The sequence below is a fragment of the Cyanistes caeruleus genome, chromosome 2 (assembly GCF_971803275.1).
Source record: "Cyanistes caeruleus chromosome 2, bCyaCae1.hap1.1, whole genome shotgun sequence".
Lineage (NCBI taxonomy): Eukaryota > Metazoa > Chordata > Aves > Passeriformes > Paridae > Cyanistes > Cyanistes caeruleus.
In genome coordinates this window covers 50,524,508-50,539,714 of record NC_141702.1, presented here as the reverse complement: position 1 = coordinate 50,539,714, position 15,207 = coordinate 50,524,508, and the positions used below count along the sequence as shown (strand labels likewise).

The 15,207-nt window shown below is 36.8% G+C and overlaps 1 long non-coding RNA gene across 2 annotated transcripts in view; it reads left to right on the top strand.

Moving 5' to 3' along the window:
- The window catches only part of LOC111927196 (uncharacterized), a 52,885-nt gene that overhangs the window by 32,447 nt on the left and 5,231 nt on the right, over positions 1-15,207 (top strand). For both annotated transcript variants that reach the window (XR_002863431.2, XR_002863430.2), the window contains exons 2-3: positions 3,348-3,453; positions 5,044-5,143. This is a non-coding gene — a long non-coding RNA (uncharacterized LOC111927196). The remainder of the gene's footprint in view (positions 1-3,347; positions 3,454-5,043; positions 5,144-15,207) is intronic.

Genomic DNA, 15,207 nt, shown 5'->3' with positions numbered 1-15,207 from the left:
TACGCTATATGTGATAAATATATTACATTTAACAATTTTAATGTGCTGATTTAAAAGGAGAAATCAAATTTCAAGTGTTTCATAGACCTGATTTTATTAGTACATTTTATCTAATAATTTACAATAATTTATATGACATTATGTGTCAGTAATTGGCATAGTACTTTAAAGAAAAACTTTACATCTGCACTGAGTACCGGAGTTTAATGTCAAGAAAGATGCAATAAAACAGAGAAAACTAAAAAGAGTCTTTCCCCTTCTAATAAATCCAGACAGAGTTCTGTTTCTGTTCCAGTGACATCAGAGCACTGGACCGATACCAAGTCACTCTAAAAAACGCTTTTAAGAAACATCTCTCTACTCTTTGCAGACACAAGATGTAAGAATACATCATATAAGAATACATTTTAGAGCAGCAAATCAAATAAATAAGCAATTAAACATTTTCCCACAAACTAGAATCAGAACTGCTTATGTTGTTCCTTGATTTATGGGCATGAATTGAAATTTCCTACAAAACAAGCCATTGTGTCTACTTTTACAAGCTAATGAGCAGCGTGTGACTGTTTCTTCTATTTCTTAAGGCTATAAAAAGTTTCATTTAAAATACTTTGTTTATGGCATGTCACATTTCATTCCATATGTGCTTATGCTGGGCTGTATCATATCAAGATGACTTCTAACTGCAACACAAAACAGAGCAAGCCAATAGGCTAATATCTACCATCTTTTCCCTTTCTGTGCTTTCTCGCAAGATTTAAGTAGATTTGATTTTTAGTTCTGTCTAGAGGACATCTTTGGGTGCATTTGGTATGAGTATATCCAAGTTCTGCTGGCTTCAACAAGAGGGCTGAGAGATTTGCCAGCCCTAATGCTCATGGGTCCTCTCTGCTGGAACTTGTCAACTTTTCACTTGCAGTGACTTCCTAATTCATTTTAGCCAAATGAGTTAGGTTAGGAAGGACCTGTTGCTTAAATTATTATGTTTGATTTTCCTGAAACACTTTATAGGGCTTTCAAAAATGCAGTGCAGGTGAAAATGGTGATTTTCCAAAGGGAAGCAGGGATCCAGATGCCTCAGGGAGGTAGTGTGCTAATGCAGCTGCTGACTGTGGAGGGAGAAGATATGTAAGAGATTGTGAATACCCATTAGGCATAAAACAGTTTCAGAAATCCCATCACATTCATATTTACATAAATTATTGCAATTAAAATTTTGTGTTCATATGCAAATACTTCCTTCAGTGGGACTATACTAAGATGTTTAAATAATTTTGTGAAGAGCCATGAAGAGTCCTTGACAGACAAAATAAATTTGCTCAAGAACAATTATCCAGAACTCTATGTTGTTCTCCTCAGTCCAGTATTCTAGGGTGACAGCACAGTGCAAACATTATTTTTTTCAAAAAGGTGTCTTTAAATATTTATTTTTTTTATAAGGAAAGATAAAACCCCAGAATACTAGGGGACTAACCAATAGGTGCAAAATTTTCCTTAACCATATTTTTTTTTTTCTTTTTTGTTATTATTCCTGCTGTTGTGATAGCGGATGGGAGGTTGCAGCAGAGAGAAGCTTGTCTGGATTTTTAAAGTATATGTTTTTTTTACCACAGGCCCTGTTCCTCATTTTACAGTAAGATATTCCATGTGCATAACTCCTTGGTCATGCCTTTGAAATTGCAATGATTTGACAGCAAAAAACTAGCATGACTCAACCGCATTTTAAATCTACCTCTGCTGAATATGGAAGTTATCACCATTGTGAGGGAATTCATATCCCTTGCTGCATACGTTCACTGTTTCACACTGGTAGATGATTTGCCTCACTTTTTTTTTTTTTTTTTTTCAACCCATAAAATGTCTGTGTCAATTTGCAGTTCAAAAGAAACCACACTATTAGAATTCTTTTCAGCTTGTCTTTATTTTTAGTTTTAGACTAACTAGTGCCTCGTAACTCAGAAAAACGAATTCCAGACATGAATTTTGCACACACATTTTTCTTATTTTCCATTCATATTTACTCTTTCTAGTAATAACCAGTTTTTCTTTATAGATGCTCATCAGTTCACAGAAGATTTTAAACTCTTAAAGATGAGACAATTCTATGAAGATTCATGCATAAATATGTCTTTTTTCCCTACAGGATCATATTGATCTTGTTGGAGGCACATCCGAAATGCTGTCACTGTTATAGTAAAAGTATGGAGAGCAATGACAGCTGTATTTCTGGTGGTGCATTATTACAGTTTTGAAGGATAATCATCCTGTAATAAATGTGTGTCATCAGTAAAGCTGCCACAAACACCAAAAATGATCTTAGCATGGTGTTTCCTGATCTTTCAAAACTGAAGGTTCTGGCTTCTATTTTGTTCCTCCTTTCAAATCAAAATAAATTTGGAAAAAGAATTTTGAAACTTTCGCTATCTCTGGCATACCAGTAATTTTCTCTTTTGTATCAAAGTTCAAGCAATCAGAATTAAACTGGCATTAAAAAAAATTCTCAATTCCTCAAGCCAACCCCAGAACGCTTATTATTTTTCCTAGCCTAAAAAGTTCCCTGAGTTCTTCCCATTCCATCTTCTTCCAAACAAAAACGGAATCAACCAAAAATGTCCAAAGAACTGAGAATCTCAAGCTGTGAGTAGCTGAATGAAGAATTCTCCAAGCAAGACGAATGAACTTAAATGTCATTGAAACATATGGTGAAACAGTTTTCATGACGTGCCTGATTCCAGACCCATTAAAGGGAGCTGTTCCACTGACTTCATTGGGTTTGAATCAGGCACTGTTAATGGTGCTTAAAAAATGGTTTTAAAATCAATGCCAACTAGTGGGGCTCCTTTCCAAATGAATGTGATCTGTTTTGTCCAAGAAAGTTAATTTATTCTCAATTGGACGCCCAGTTTCACACATTCAAGTCTTCCCATGAACATTCTGGGTTAGACCTTCAGTTGGCATGTATCAGAGAAATTCCATTAAGGTCTATATGTCTGTGACAATTTACATCTGGACCATACTTTTGCAACCTATGCTCTAAATCTTTGGAGATTTTCTCATCATGTCTCACTGTATTTTTCTTGTTTGGTTTTTAAAGTATCAGTTGAAGTGAAACACCATGTCCAGGAAAACAGCCTGAACTGAACTCCTTTCTATATGTGAAGAAGGAAAGTGGAAATTAATTCATAGTCAATGTACATGGAAAAAATTTTCAGGAGAAATCTGGATATCAAATTTTCTTCACTAAAATTATTTCATGCAAAGACAATAAACCTCAGACAGAAACTTTTTTTGTGTATGTATTGACAAAAATATTGACCGCTCCTTTCTGGTTTGTTTCACCACGACAGATCTCTGATGGGATAAGTCAGCAGAATGTGAACCTCACATAAATATCAGATTGCTGCAAAGAGAGATAAAACCTTGTGTTGCAGAATGCAGCTTTGCTTGCCTCAGGTAGGTGGGTTTCTGCTTTGTTTGTTTTTTAATACAACATTAATAAAAACATTGTTATACTATAAAAACAATAAACATTCTTTTTCTCTTTTCCAATTTAAAAATATGTCTAGACAAGAAATAAAAGCTGCTCATAACTTTGGAAGCCAGTTCTTAATTTATTCTAAGAAGTTGTCTCGTAAATACACATCTGTTTCATTCTTTACAAGTTAGGAAGCAAAAGAATAATAAAGAGATCATCAGTTTGAAACCAAACAAAAATTCCTGCAATCTTAGTTATTTAAAGTTCAAGTGTTAAAATTGGCTCAAACAAAAAGAATGCTGCCATTTCTTGTTACAGAATCCTATAAAAATAGAGAAGAGGAAAGGAGACAGTACAGTTATGGGATTTATCATGTCTGCTGGTGTCACCAAATTGGATGAGGGTTGGCAGAAAGCCCTCTGAGTTCAGTAAGTGCCAGATTTAGAGCTAATTCAACAGGAAAATGTGAGACTTACAAAAATCAACATTTTTCAGATATGCATGATATGTAGCATTCAGCATTGGAAGTCAAAAATGCATTTGCTGAAAATTCACTTAGATACAGATTTAGAAAACCTGTGACCAAATTGTGTGCTTGACTACCACTCATTCAAAAAAGTGCTAGACTTTTTTTGATAAATGTATACAAATATATTTTCTCTCCTACTGATTTAATATGTAAAATTAACTTTTGAGTTAATTGTTTACAGACCTTAAGTTTCATGCCTGGAGCAAATTATTACAGCAGATGTGAATTTTAGACGGAAGAAAATGTAATCATGACACTGATAAGAGCTTTCATTAAAGTAATTTGCTTAAACAATACAGAGAAATTGCAAGAGTTGGGGTGTGTTTGCACTTAAGTGAATTATTTGCAAGTGAGAAATCACACAGATTTATAATCACACAAAATAACTTTAAACTGTAAGATTACAAAATATTTTAGATTAAAAAGCACCTTAATGAAAACCAAAACACTCTAGCTGGGAGTCACAGTATATTTAGCTGCCCCCCCATCACTGTGCAATAACCCTTCCCAACTTCTCAGAGAGCTGTTTACTCATAAGCCCACTGCTCCAAGAAAGATATATCTGTTTTGCAGCCCACAGGTGAAGAAATGTTGCAGGCTGGGCTTGCCTACCATTTGATGTCATACTTTATGGCATGCCAGTCCTTCAACAAGGAAGATGGGAATTAGGGCAGAAAGTGCAGAGTGCTCACACATAAAGAAAATAAAAAGGGAGTAAGAGGGAAAATGGAGAAAAGGAAGTTTTCTGAATGCAGTAGATCTAAGGGGACCCTGTAACTATCCCATCAACACTGTGCAAGGAGACATTTCCTCCCAAGGAAAGGAATCAGGTGGCAGTGACCCGAGCCAGAAGAGGCCAACAAGAAGCTGGAAGTGCGAATGAGGTAAGGCAGCAATTGCATACTGACTGTTGTGGTAGGTGTTGTTTCCCAAGCAGTCTTCTAATGTGTTAGACATTTTCAGAAGCCGGAATAGGCTTAAGACAAGTGGTGTAATTGTTTCTTATTATGTTTTCCATTCATTAATTTTTTTTTCCTAGATTGTTTTCCAAACACAGAATCTTTTATTGGTACTACTATCATTGCCTGTTTCTGCAAGAATGTGACCTACACCTCCAAATCTCACCATTGTCAAGCAGGGTAAGTTTCTGCAATAGTCTCTTTTTCCTCAATCAAGGCATCATGGTATTTCAACTTGTTATTAACTTCATCTTAAACTAATTGAGTCCTTTTGTGAACATTCTTCAGACACTTCATACTGAGTCTGACAATACACTTCAACATGTCCCAGCCTATACACTTATCAACACTTCCATTTTAAGGCGCCTTGGCTGAAGTCACACAGATTGCTAACTCAATCCTCATTACTAAACAGAGTTTTGAAAGAAAGCTCTTCCCAGTAGTCACCTCTCATCTGCAGGTGTTTTTTTTCCTTTGGAAAAAATTACCTTTTCCACAATTACTCTCTCTCTGTTAAAAATTATTCCAAGCAGCTAAATGAGAAGGGAAAACTCACAAAACACTAATGAGAGAGGCAGGAAAAGATAAGCTCTGGAAACCTTCTAGAAGCAAGTCTGGGAACTTATGAAAGTGTCTGACATGGGTAAACAGCTGAAGAAAACATGGGAGAGGTGGGTTCTTTTTTGTGAGTTTGTTGGGGAGGTTGGAGGTGGTTTCTATTTTGTTTGCTTTTTCCTGCATCTGCATCTTGTTCATGCAGAGGACACACTGTGGGGAGACACAGAAAACTGCTCCTGCTCACTGCCTAGCCTTCCAGAGACCTAGGCTGTGACTTCCCAGAGCTCAAATTTCACATGGGTGAGGTAATTTTAGGTGTAGACACACAATAAATCAGTGTGTGCTTAAGAGTTCCTCTGTGAGTTGAGATGTCCGTGCCAGTGCAGCCTCTGTCACTCAGCCTCACGGACCAGATATTCAACCTGCTGGTTCCTTTATGTACTTGTGAAGTTGCACTAACTAATTACAGGTTAATTATACCTGCCCACATCCAGCAGTGCAAACACTTGCACCCACCCTTCACTTGCTCTTCAACACTACCAGTACACAAGTGGGAGACCTGGCACTCAAACATTCACGAGACAATCCCCACACATAATACCACATGTTTGCACAGGTGTGGAGTCAGTCAAATCTGTAGCCATATGCACATGAAGGAACAGTTTTGTACACAAACAGCTTCAAAGACCAAGAAAAGGCTTGGATTCAAATACAGTCCTTACTACTTCAGCAGTAACATAATTTCATTTACTTACATAGACTTAATTGATGGCATAGCCTGGGAATGGAAAGACATAAAACAGTTGCAAAGTATTTTAAAAGGTCATATAATGCATGCTGTCTAGAAACAGTAATGTGCATTTTGTATTACAAAGCTTTCTGAATTTTTTCATCTCTCCATACACTTTGGGACTAAATAAACTCATGAGTCCATTATATCTACTTATAACAGCCCACTTAAAACAGTGAAAAAAATCACTCTGAAGCTGAGACAAGTCAAGACAGTGCTCACCTCTTACAGATTTACCAGGTATAGACCCTATGAGCTCTGGTTAATGTGTATGTTTTCTTCACTCTGCCTAGAAACAAACAATACTGTTCAGAATAGTAGTATTTTGGGTCTACAGATAAGTCTTCTTGAAAGCAAATAATGTGTTTTTAGGGCCATATAACAGCTCCAAGTAGAAGTTATTTTTCAAAAAGGATCTCAGTTGCAGTCATACGTCTGCCTTGTTGTAAAACCCAGACCTACCAAACCCAAGCTCCACATCTAAAAAGCCTTGCATTTCTGTAGAAAATAGAGGTGAGGGTCCAGATGACAATGGAATGCAGACTCTGATATCATAGCATCATAGTTCTCTTTTATCTCTACTTCAAAAAAGTTTCCCTGCATTTTTGTAACCAGTCAGCAGGTTCTAGCCTATGTGGAAGGTGTACTTCTGCCAAAAAAAAATCAAAAAAAACCCTCAAAACCAAAAGTATCTCAGCTCTGTTCTCCCACTGCTTGTTCAGCTTCAAACATAGCCCCAGTAATTTTGAGGAGAAACCCCTGCTAGAGGGGAAAAATTCCACTGTAAGTGATCACTTGACACACTTCAGTGGAAAGGGGTGTGTGCGTGTGTGTGTGTGTGTGTGCGTGTGTGTGTGTGTTCATTTCACATTCACATGCATGTGATTCTGTGAGAAGCTTCTAGAAACATCCCCTATGCCTGATAGAGCCAATGCCAGCTGGGGGAAGAAAAGACTGAGGGACTAGCAAACTGTTTGTTGCTTGCTAGGTACAGTACAGCTCATAAATTGCCAAGAACTCACATAAAATATCCTCAGATACAGAAGTTAGTGCACATGAAAGGAAAGGGATCATTGTAGAGATTCCTTTAAATAAAAGACAGACACATGCACACTAAAAAGTCTTCAAGTTATCCTCAAATTGAGAAAAATATTTTAAGGTAAGGTTCTACATCTTCGCAACAAAATAATAATAAAAAAATATCATTGAAGAGAAGACTTGTCACAGAGGAAATATACCTATGTAAAGAATAACCTGCTATGTGGAATATCAAAATCAATTAAAAAAATTCTTTGTCTACAAAAAAAAAAAGAGCAAAAAAAGCACGTGAGGAAGTAACGTCATATATATATATATATATACATGTATATATAAAGATACATAAAGAAGGTGGTGCTGAGATTAAGGCAAATCTACAGATGGCCTTGATGATACCTTGTCTTCAGTTTCAAAAGAAGTAAGAATAACTGGGCCAAGGGTCCCCTTCAAACAAATAAGAAAAACTACATCTGTAAACATCTCTTTTGTACCATCTACCCAAAGGCCAGACAAGACATTTTGTCAACGTGAAAAAGGACTATTACTATCCAGTATAGCTTTGCATGAAAAAAAAAATCACTTTATGAAGACATAACTTAATGATCCAAAATCCTTCAACAAGGTCTGGGAATGAAGATTGAATTTCAATGCAATTGGCACTAAAGGGAGATGAAGAAAGCAAATTTAGGTCTCATAGGTTAAAAAGAAAGAATAAAGACACAGCACATTATTCAGACAAATGATAGTACCTTGGAAGATATTGAAACATGACTTTAAACAATCAATTTGTGCATGCTTAAAGATGAGGGGAAACAGACTTAATTTTCTCAAGACCAAATTATGTTAGATTAGTTTAAAATCCTTCTTTTACAGGGTTTTATTGACCCATCAGATGAAGGTTTTAAAGACATGAGATAACTCAACTTTAGTAAGATTTTGACACTCCTTTTATATAATCTATGGGAAAATTTGAAACATATGGCCTGTAATAAATTAATATAAGATATTTGTAAAGCTGATCTAAGAAAATATCTAAAGATAAATACAAGTAATTCAAGGCACAGTAGAAATATATCCATGTAAGTACATGTAAGTACGTGTATGAAAATAGTTTTGTTTATTAGACCTGGAAGAATTTTTGTTTTGCCAAAGTATGCTGTTTTTGTAAATCCAAATTTTTTTTTGTGAAGACACAATCGGACAGATACTTGTGTCAGAACTAGAGAGGGAAAAGATGATTATGAAAGAAACTATAGCTTTGTAGCTACAGTGTGAGATACAAGATAGAAGAATCAAGTTAGATTTACTTGGCATAATGTGGAAAGAGCTGGGATTTTTAATAATCAAACAGCCCCAGGATCTGAAACATCAAGCTGCAGGGTAAAAGTTACAGTTAGAAGCATCAAAGAGATACAGCAATTGGAAGGAGTTTGGCCTATAAGAAGCAAAATGTAGGAACTTCTAAAAATTGTCTAAATTTAAATTATATATTTGTGATCAGTACTTTGCGGAAACCTTTCTAGAGGAAAAAACTCTTTCCTCCTTAGAAGTTTCAAACCAACATTTCTTGCCTCCAGTTACCTCTGTCTAGTCCCATTTTGAATTCCAAAAAGCATTTGACTGAATAAGATAGGAGAGACATATTATATGTCTGAACAACTTGGCAAAGGGTTTGCAGGTAATTGACATGTTTTACTAGCTAAGATGCTCTGGCCATGTTCCCAGTCATCAGACCCCATGGCATAAACAGTAATATCATTAGTGCTCAGGTTTAACATCAGCTGATTTTTGAACTCCTCTTTTTCTAAGAGTAAAAAAAATTGCCTGATCTGTGTAGCATGGAAGAGTGACACTTTAATTCTGCTATTTTTCATTTCATTGTCTTTTGCCTTTTTTTTTTCCCCCACAAATGGCTGACCTGTAAATGGTGATTACATAACTTCTTTAACAACTTCAGTGGATTTCTAGGTTTACTCATTGCTTTCATGTGTTTCATGTGTACTTCAGGTGTTCCAGACATAAACCCCCTGAGATCTATTTTTCCCTTTTTTCTTTTCTGTGTCATAAGTATTAGTTGGGGATATAAAAATCAACCTAATACGCATCTACAAGTTACATGTGTGGTTCTACTTTCTACTGTCTATGGCAATTGTTTCTTCAGTGGGTTTTTTTCCCCATATATCTCCTGATAACAAATTTCAGCATTTAGTTCTTCTGTCCTGTTATGCTAACTGTGATTTTTATGCACTGTTCAGAAACTCTGGTTGCAAGGCTATTAGAAAAAACTAAGAAAATCATCAGGTTCAATACAAACAAACCCCCGAGCTGGTTACTTTGGATATTTTTTTCCTTGTCCTACTGGTTCCATAGCCAGAAGTTATTCTGTGATAACACTTTCTTCTGACTTAGAAACCCACATTCCTCTGTCACCTTTAGACCTGAGCAGTGTAATAGAATAATTTTCTCTCCATAGAGAATCTTGCACTAGGGACTCCAACAAATCCTCTACAGTCTGAAGCAGCAGCACAGACTAGTCATGTTTCTTTAGGTATAGCCAGAGTTCATGCTGTACCTGTCCTGCACAATACATAAAAACCTTCCTGGTCAGTCTGAGTTTAGAAACTTCAGTTTCCCCCAGAGTGACTTTCACAATCTCATTTGCTTTGGCAAACAGGAAATCATTGTTTTGTTTTGTTTTGTTTTGTTTTTGTTTTGTGTCCAACTCACTGCCCTTTGAATACTTGTTTCTGAATAATAGGTGAGATTGAACCCTCAGCTTGAGATGGACTTGATGCCTTAGGGGTAAGGTGGATGCAGATTGCCAGACCCTTCCTCAGACATGACTGGCCTGTCCATTCAGTTCTTATATAAGCAAGACTGGTAACACTGCTGTCTTCTTCTGACATGCTCATATAAGTAGAAGCAGTGGTGTCTTTGGGGAGTCTCCTCTGGAAGGCTGCTTTGGATCAAGTCCTACAAGGGATGTGGCAGAGGAGCATGTAGTGTGAAGATACCAATCAAGCTTTGGTGCTGAGTCTGCAATCTCAGACTGTCAGCACTGGAACACTGTTAGCATCTGCAGGGGCAAATCTCTAATGCTAATCTCTTGAGGAACATTAAACAGGGAAGTGACAAAGGTGATTAAGAGCTGCCCACCTATATTTTATGACACATTCACTGTTATGACCCAACTGTGTTGCCTGTGGCCCTTGGTAGCTAAACACAATACAAAACTAGTCTCCAAGAGAGGGAGGAGTGGTTGCTTGCAGTATTTGCAGATTGCTTGATACATGCCCTCAGAACAATCACAGGTTATAATATCAAATGGGGGAAATAGTGCACAGGAGGGCAGGTCTGCACCTCTAAGGAGTCTTAAATATGCTACAGAAATTGATCAGTAGGAATATCATGAAATTCTACAATGGGAAAAGCAAAGACCTGCTGGACAGAAATAATCTGGTATGACAGCAGTCTGGGGACAGGCAGCTTGTAAAGCAGCTTTGTAGAAAAGGCTCTCAGGGTCCTAGTGGACAACAAGTTGACCACCAATGCATCCTTATTGCAAAGGCAGCCAACAGCACTCTGAGCTGCATTAAGATCTTCACCAGCAAATGAAGTGATCCTTCCCCTTTACTGTGCACTGGAAAAAGATATCTGGAATCCTGGGTCCAGTTCTGGCTCTCCAGTACAAATGTGATGTGGACAAACTGGATGGACCATCTGATATATGAAGAGACATTGAGAGTTTAGACTGGGGAAGGGAAGGCTCTGATGGATCTGATCTATGTGTATGAGCACTCAGTGTGGGGTGCTGAAGAAGATGGAGAAATATTCTTTCCAGTATGAATTCTATTTCCTACCAATGAAAGGTAAAGAGGCAGTTGGCACAAATTAAAATACAAGAAATTCCATTTAAACAGAAGATAAAAACCTTTTTTACTATGCACGTTATCAACCACTAGGACAGATTGCCAAGAAAGGTTCTTGAAAACCTGACTGGACATGGCCTGAGGAACCTGGTCTAGGTGATCTTACTCTGAGCAAAGGGTTTGAATAGACTGTCTCCAGAGGAGACTTACAACTTCAGCTATTCTCTGATTTATTTGGAGCTTCTCAGTGAAAAAAAAAAAAAAAAAGTTCTTCAGAATTATTTTCTATCTGTTTTTTTGGCTTTTTTCAGTAGAAAATTTCAATATTGTGTACTAAAATAATTCAAGTTGACTTGTTTAAACATGAAAAGGCTCGAGATCCATATGCAAGAGTTTATTTGTTCTCTCTTCAGTCAAGGAAAGAAAGATCCATAATTTCAAGCATATCTAACACTGCGTCATTTTCATAACTGGAATGTAAAATTTTTGTGATCCACAGGTTTACTGAAACGCCACAAATTTTACCCCTACTGCATGCACTTAGAATGAAAAGGTGATACCAAAATTTTGTAAATAAGCCACAGATAGCTTAAAATGTATGTACTTAAAACACTCTCACCACTCTTGTCAATAAATACAGCTACATGTGTTCTAATACAGACAACAAGGGCTGCACAACAGTCAGACCACCAGACAGGGAATCACTGGGATTTCTGCTAGTGGAGCAGAAAGCTTCCAAAACAGGGTGATGTTGTACACATTTCCTACTGGGAACAGCTTCTGGTGTATTCTGACTTCAAACAAAGGGAACTGTACAGGGAAAGGGCTAACTGGAAGAGGACAGATTTGTGTCACTGAAGAATTTAGTTTACATGCACAAGTGATATCATTTTAATGCAGGGAAGATTTTCTAGGCACACTAAAACCTATTAGTGTAGATTGTTCTGTCTTGAGTTCACTAGCATCAGCAACAACCTGCTAACTACCTGTATTCCAGAAAAAAAAAAAAGAAGAGAATTTCAGTATCTTCTACTCCGTTTTCCTCTTGGAAATAAAAAACCCAGGTAGGCTCAGTGTCTACCTCTCATTGCCTGTACCTAGTGAAAAGCACCAAAAACTTGGATATATAAAGGAATATTTGTTATCTTCATTTTCAGAACAAGAGTTGATCTCTTTTCTGCTGAGATCAAGTCAGGATTTTCTGAGCTAAAATATATCAAGACAGTATGGAAAGTGCAGAGTAGTCCTGTGGGCCAGACAGGAACTTTGTTATTTTAGTGCCTGAACAAGGAATTAAGAGCTTTCATAGCACAGCTCTTTTGTAACGATAACAACTGAGATGACAATGCATAGCAGTTCCCACTGCTCCCAGTTCCAGGAGAGCTTCATTGTTCTGGAGGAATGCTGCACAGATTCAGAATGAAATAAAAAACTGATAATACACAAGGACACTAAAAGACATTGTTTGGGAGCAGGTATGAAGGGGAAGATTGTGTGCCGTAAGACTTTGCCTGCTTGTCATCCTTGTGGCAGAACAGTAAGTAGTGAATAAAGTATGGTAAGTAAAGGGGTATCAGGTTCTGCTGAGGAGAGCAGAAGGTGCAATTTCTGCATGAAGAACCTTAGGCATGCTGGAGTCTCATTAGAACCACAGAGTTGAAGGTTTCAAGCTACCTGGAAGCACTCACCTCAAAAGTGAGAGGCATGTCTTCTGCTTCACCTCTTTCAAAGAGACATTGAGCCGTTCTCTGCCTCCCTGACGGCTGTGCAAAAAAATGATAAGCACTTGGTTGTACCATGGTGTAATTTTTTCACTCCTTTCTGATGAAGCTGTTTTACTGTATAAAAATCACCTACATAGGAAGGGGGCAGGCTAGAAACTGATCTGAGCACAGGGTAGGAAGGTCTAAGGCAGACAAGTTAGAGTAGACCTCATGTCTAAAGCTAGATATGGGGGTCCCTAATGCAAGCAAACTTCAGGCCCCCAAAACTGGTACTTACTGCAAAGAAATATTCTGTCAGAGCTGCCATATTCACTGATTACTCTTCCACTGAAATCCACTGAAACTGTGTCTGACAGAAACAGGAAGTAATTAATTTATTAGGAAACAGAACAATTTTTCTGTGACACTTTGTCTTCTCACTTCTCTCATGAAAAATCCCTAAAATCTTGTTATTTTCTAAACACCATAGTACCCGTATTTGAAAAAAACATGGCGCTTTGTCGTGTGAATATTATAGACAGAGAAGACTAATTTCACAGAATTTTCTTCTGCTAGTTATTGAGGAATGTGTAGCTCCAGGCACCAGCTTTCTAGGATGGGATAGATCTGTTATCTCTAATGCCACAGCATGACTTTAAGGTTTGCCTGAGTCAATAAAATCAGTGTTCTAAAGGCCAGGAAATAAAATCTTTATGGGACGGCATCAGCTCCATCATCTTCCAGAACACAAAACTGACATTTGATAAAGCGATTTCTTAACCCTGAGAAGGTTAATGGTTGTAAAAAGAAACACTATTAAAAGTATGTTAAAAGATCCCTGTGTTAATCAGTACCAAAAAATGTCGATTAAAACCATGTTCTACAACCCAATATGCCCTCCAGTATTTGAACTATTTGTTTACATCTTATGTCTGTCTGAACAATAAAACCACTTTTCTTCCAATTCTATTTAGTGTTGATTTTTATCTTCCTGTCTCTCACCGGGAACTCAGCATAGTTATCTTTGGTTTCACTGCTCTGCATGAGATGCTTAAACGGAAAGCCACAATATTTTTATTGAAACTTTTCATAAAACCAGTAATGAAATGTCTTCTGCCCTAAGCAGTTTTTTAGGCCACCATGCTACAACATTTCCAGGTAAAACCCTATGACAGCACCAACTGTTGGAATGATTTTTATAGATTTGATATTTATAGAGTCTCTCTATAATTTACTTTGTATGTATGACTACAAAATGTAGCAGCCAGTGTACTGATCAGCTGGAGCTTGGGCCTTAAATGAGTTAGTCAAATTCTTCCAAGTTTGAAGTTGCTATTTCTTTTATAAAAATATATTGCATAAATAAAATATAAAATATATTGCATATATTATTTGCATAAAAATATATTGAACAAAGTTGATAGTCATGTCCAAATCATATGGCAGTCATAAAAATAAGTATTGAATGTTACCATATTAATATGCAGATTTATCATAAAATCAGATTTATAATTTAAAAAAAAATGTTTCTTTTCAGCTTTCAATCGCATAGACAAATAAATACAAAGTAAGGGACTGAGAGTAAAGTGTACTTCATCTGTTCTGCATAACTTACCTCTAAATTGCTTGGTCCCATATGGCAAATATGATTTTGGATCACTGTCTTATCAGGGTGAATTGAGGAAAACAGTCTCACAACAAATAACATAAGTTTCTCTTGTCCAGTCAGAGAACAAACCACTCAACCATTGAACTGTCTGATCTGATTTTAAAGATTAGAATGAAAATATTCCATACTGCTCCAACTACATGTTTGTGTGTTGCAAGATGAATAGATACACTTTTGGCATCTAAAATTTTTCCACTGATGGCCAAGAGTTTCCCAATGGCATCTTAGCTATTTCAATTTTAAAGTCTTTGTTTATACTGAACTTTATTCATGCTCAGTCTAACAAATCAGGCGAGTACTCTGTGCAGGATACATAATTTTGTCTGAACTTTTATACTGTGCATGCAGGAAATGCCCCGTTAGCAAACAATAAAAGAAAGATATTTGGATGTAGAATGAACAATAGGGTAGCTCTGAGAAGTAATTAGGAAAGTTCTATTAGAGTTGGAGGAGAGTTTATAATATGAATATACCGAGAAGAATTAATTGTGAGTTTTTACTTGTTATGATACTCTTCTGAAAGTCAGATATTCCCAAAGGATCAAAGGTCTGCATACATCAGCAACAGTGGTTTTGTTAGATGTGTTTTAATCAACATAATCAGCTAAACCTCTCCA